Source organism: Galeopterus variegatus, unplaced genomic scaffold (genome assembly GCF_000696425.1).
Source record: "Galeopterus variegatus unplaced genomic scaffold, G_variegatus-3.0.2 Scaffold670, whole genome shotgun sequence".
Taxonomy (NCBI): domain Eukaryota; kingdom Metazoa; phylum Chordata; class Mammalia; order Dermoptera; family Cynocephalidae; genus Galeopterus; species Galeopterus variegatus.
In genome coordinates, this window is record NW_007726781.1 from 422,862 (window position 1) to 427,683 (window position 4,822).

At 36.1% G+C, this 4,822-nt stretch overlaps 1 protein-coding gene across 1 annotated transcript in view; it reads right to left on the reverse strand.

Annotated features, from left to right (window-relative positions):
* The window catches only part of NCOA6 (nuclear receptor coactivator 6), an 85,661-nt gene extending 81,667 nt beyond the window's left edge, over positions 1-3,994 (reverse strand). The window contains exon 1 of the mRNA XM_008571244.1: positions 3,930-3,994. The gene's annotated coding sequence lies outside the window, so the exon portion shown is untranslated. The remainder of the gene's footprint in view (positions 1-3,929) is intronic.
* Between the last annotated feature and the right edge of the window lie 828 nt (positions 3,995-4,822).

Here is a 4,822-nt window from a genome sequence, read left to right on the forward strand (position 1 = left end):
AAAAAAAAAAAAAAAAAAAAAAAAAAAAAAATGAGAACACTGGTATCAAAAGCATTTGCATATACTATATGAATGGTTTGGGCAATGGGGAACTTCAACATGCACACCCCTCTATGCTGAACAGCTGCTACTCTGGTCCAGCTTATTACTTTCTTTTGGTGGTGGTGGGGGGGGGAGGTGATGGGAAGAGTTATGCAGGCCTAAAACTAACAGATATTCTTAATTTTTAAGAAAAGACTAAAATTCATATTTTTAGTGAAATATCCAGATTTGAAAATAGATTTACATTTTTGGAAAACACTCTTGAGCCAAATGAAGTACATAACAGCTGCATATGGCCTGCAAGCAATCAGTTTTCAATTCCTATTTAAGTCTTAACAATCCAGGTATGATTCAGGTGATTGACTGGCTAGTACAACTTTTGGCCCTGAGTGAATTATTCTGGGTTTGGTGTAGTGCTGGAGAAGACCAGATATTTAAAATGTGTGGAGGATACTAACATTTATAAAACAAATGTATTTCACAGAGCCTTGCTTCCAAAGCCCTGCAGTTTCACGTATAACCTAACTTTTTAGAATTACATATAGAAATGTTAAGCTTGCAAAAGACAGGAAACTTCCCCCAGGCTAAAGTCTCTGTTGTAGATAAAGAATTGTAACACAGCAAAACTGCTGGCGCAAGGACAGATGTCCTTGGTGCAGGTTAACCTACTGATTGGTATGTTAAGAAAGTTGCTTGATTATTGTGTAAAATACTAAGGAAATTGCTGTAGGAAAAGACAGTGTTTGCTAAGGACAAGCTTTTGTTGGTGGATCAAAGTAACCTTTTACAAATTGCATTATGGAATGTCATTTTGTTTATTTCACTGATGTTACTAGTTTCCATTTGTTAAAACTATACTTAGCCATAATTCTGCCCATATCTTTGTGTTCTTTGTAATGATTAAATCAACTGAATTTTCTTGTGAAACTTCCTTGTCTTGACAATAAAAGGGAGAGGCTAACTTTGAAATGAGACTGTCACATTCAGTTTTCTCCTCCTAATGGGGAAATTACTGAAGTGCAGTCCTTCTGGGCCTCTCAATGAATACATAGTGCTTTGAGTAATCGAGTAATTCTTTTTTTCATCTCCATTACACAGAGGGAAGTGTAACAAAAATGCATTTAAGTGTTATGATGTGCCTCTATGTTATGATGGAAAGTCTGTGGATTCCCTGATAGAAAAAAAGATCTTAAACCCAGAGGAACAGAAGGCACTCAAACTTAATGAACTTCTGGCTTTACTAAATATGCTGATTTTTCCCATAAATGGATAAAGGACTATAATCTCCTTTGACAAAATGCTAAATAACCAAGGAAACAGAGTTTTTTTGCTTGCTATGTAACTTTGGTAGTCATTCTGTTTGTTGCCTGGCTGACCTAACATCAGTGAAGAGATAGTATAGGCAACCGGTTGTAGGTCTAGACTATTTTCAGTAAGTAGGAGAAAGAAAACTAGCCCAGTGCACTTTATGGTTCCCTGAGATTCTACATAGGAATCTGTGTGACTTAATTCTCCACACTCTCTGTGATTATATCTACAGGCTGGTAACCAATTTCACTGATTTATATGTTTCCTCCTTCTGTGTTGTGGGGACAGAGAAGGGGGGCCGGTGTGTGTGTAGGGGGGCCTACAAAAGAACTGAAGGTGAACTTAGGGAGGGTGCTACCACCCCTATGTAAAAACAATGGCTTAAATACTTACCAGTGATGCTTCCTGCCAAGAGTTCCACAGAGCCTACAATATAGTAATTCTCCATAATAGTGTAAGAGACGTTTAGTTTATCATATCATATCTCATATATCTCAGACCATAATAAGTGGATTGGTCTATTTAATAAGTCAATGTCACATAGGAAAAAAGGCAGGGAAGGGGCGAGATTATTATTATTATTATAATTATATTATATATACATGTATTTTAAGAAGATGACCAGTAAGGGGATCTTAACCCTTGACTTGGTGTTGTCAGCACCATGCTCTCCCATAAGAGCTACTGGCCATCCCTATATAGGGGTCTGAACCCATGGCCTTGGTGTTATCAGCACCACACTCTCCCAGGTGAGCCATGGGCCAGCCCTGGGGGGAGGTTATTAAAGGAGACTTAAGAGACATAACAATCAAAAGAAGTCAGTGATTCTTGATTGGATCCTAGTTTAAAGACTAGTTTGAAGGACCACCTGCTGTCATCCTGAGATAAAATATGTCTAAAAGGTATGAGGCCTCTTGGATTTGAATTCTAAATGTATTATATCTTCAAAATGGCCAATGTCACCGTTAGCTTATTTTATTTAAATCACATGATTATAAATTGTAAATTTTAAAAGTTGGCTTAAAAAAAAAAGTAAAAATGATTACAAATACTCAGTAAATGTCAAAGTGTTATATACATGCACAGCATAACAGTAAAATAATATTTTCTGTAGTATTTATGCCTACCTTAAATGGAAGAGTACTTACTAGAATCAAAAGTAAAAACAAAACTTCAGAATAACTCTAAAGTACACATATGTTCCTAGCAGCATTATTATCAACAGCCAAAAAATAGAAGCAATCCAAATCAACAGATGAATAGAAAAACAAAATGTAGTATATACATATAATGGAATATTATAGACATAAAAAGGAATGAAGTACTGATACATGCTATGACGTAGACGAACTATGAAAAATATTATGTTAAGTAAAAGAAGTCAGACACAAAAGGTCACATATTGTATAATTCCATTTACATGAAATATCAAGAACAGGTAAATTCACAGACACAGAACATAGACTGGTGGTTGCATGGGTTGGGGTGGGTGAGGAACAGGGGTTGGGACTGCTCCATGGGTATAAGGTTTTATTTTGGAGTAATGGAAATGTTTTGAAACTAGGTAAAGGTGATGGCTGCACAACATTGTGAATATACTAAATGCCACTGAATTGTTCACTTTAGAATGACTAATTTAGGGGGCTGGCCTGTGGCTCACTTGGGAGAGTATGGTGTTGGTAACACCAAGGCCACTGGTTCAGATCCCTATATAGAGATGGCCAGTTACCTCACTTGGGAGAGTGTGGTGCTGACCGGTCATCTTCTTAAAGATAGATAGATAGATAGATAGATAGATAGATAGATACATACATACATACATACATACATACATACATACATACATACATACATACATACATACATACATACATACATACATACATACATACATACATACATACATACATACATACATACATACATACATACATACATACATACATACATACATACATACATACATACATACATACATACATACATACATACATACATACATACATACATACATACATACATACATACATACATACATACATACATACATACATACATACATACATACATACATACATACATACATACATACATACATACATACATACATAGATACATAGATAGATGATAGACAGATAGATTAGATAGATAAGATAGACAGATAGATAGATAGATAGATAGATAGATGATAGATAGATAGATAGACAGACAGATAGATTAGATAGATAAGATAGACAGATAAATAAAATGACTGATTTATGTTGTGTTTCAACTCAATAAATTTTTTAAAATCCCAAATTCTAAAACCATAAATCGCAGCATGCACCACTCAAAGCACCATTTAAATTCTTCTCACAACATGCTTTTAAAATATATTTTCCCTAAATAATTTTTCTGTCTTTTAACTGTTTTAAAACATCAATTAAGTATCCAACATGAGTTTCTCTAAGTAGGACGCAGCAGTCTTTGTCAGTCAAAGATTTGCATAGAAGCTGTTTAATAGGATGAAAGATGGCCACAACTCTCCAGTGCTTGCCTCCTTACATCTGTCTCTTGTTCCTAATATCACTCCTCCTTACCTCTTAAGATCTGTAGGTGAAGGATTGTGAATTCCTCAATGACTGATCACCCTGGCAGAAGTGAGTGTCTTCTGCCCCTGGACCAAAGCTAAGTTAAAATGAAAGAAAAAAAACACTTTCTAAATACAAAAACTACTTTTCAGTAACTTGTAAATGACAGTGTCTTTAAGGAAAAGCAGCAACAAACTCTTGAATTACATATAATGTCAACAATGACCACTTGCTAGGGTAGTCACTTCAGCAAACTGAGATAAAAATCTAAGGATGTAAGGGGACCAAGGCACAGATCCTATGCTAATGCTCCAAGTCTGTCAGAATACTATACATGAAGGAAATTCTCAAAAAGGAGGGAGGGGCAGGGAGATAATGTAATAAATGTTCTAAAACTAATATTTTCTCATGTGGGCTCATGAGACATTTCTGAAGATTCCTCTGTGCCAGCTTAAACCCACTAAAGCCCCCAGGTGGGGACTGCCAGGATCTGTTCTTAGAGTGCTGTACAAAGGCTATGGGGGGAAATACAAATACAAGTTCCAATATAAAAATAGTCTAATTTCTGCTGGGCTTTAGTTCACCTCAAACCTAACACAGCATCAAACCATGAATTGCACTGAGTTTGCAACCTTCAACATATATTTATTTCTATTTTTAATCAAAGATTTTGCTTGAAGTGCAATCTCCTAATATATAGTTTTAATCAACATAAATTCTAATAATCCATATTGTTTACTTGTCTTTCACTGTCTTACACAGTGAAATCTAAAATCAACCTTTAGGACCAGCCCGGTGGCGCACTCGGTAGAGTGCGGCGGCGCTCCCGCCGAGAGTTCGAATCCCATATAGAGACCAGTCCACTCACTGGTTGAGCGCGGTGCGGGCGCGACACCGAGGGT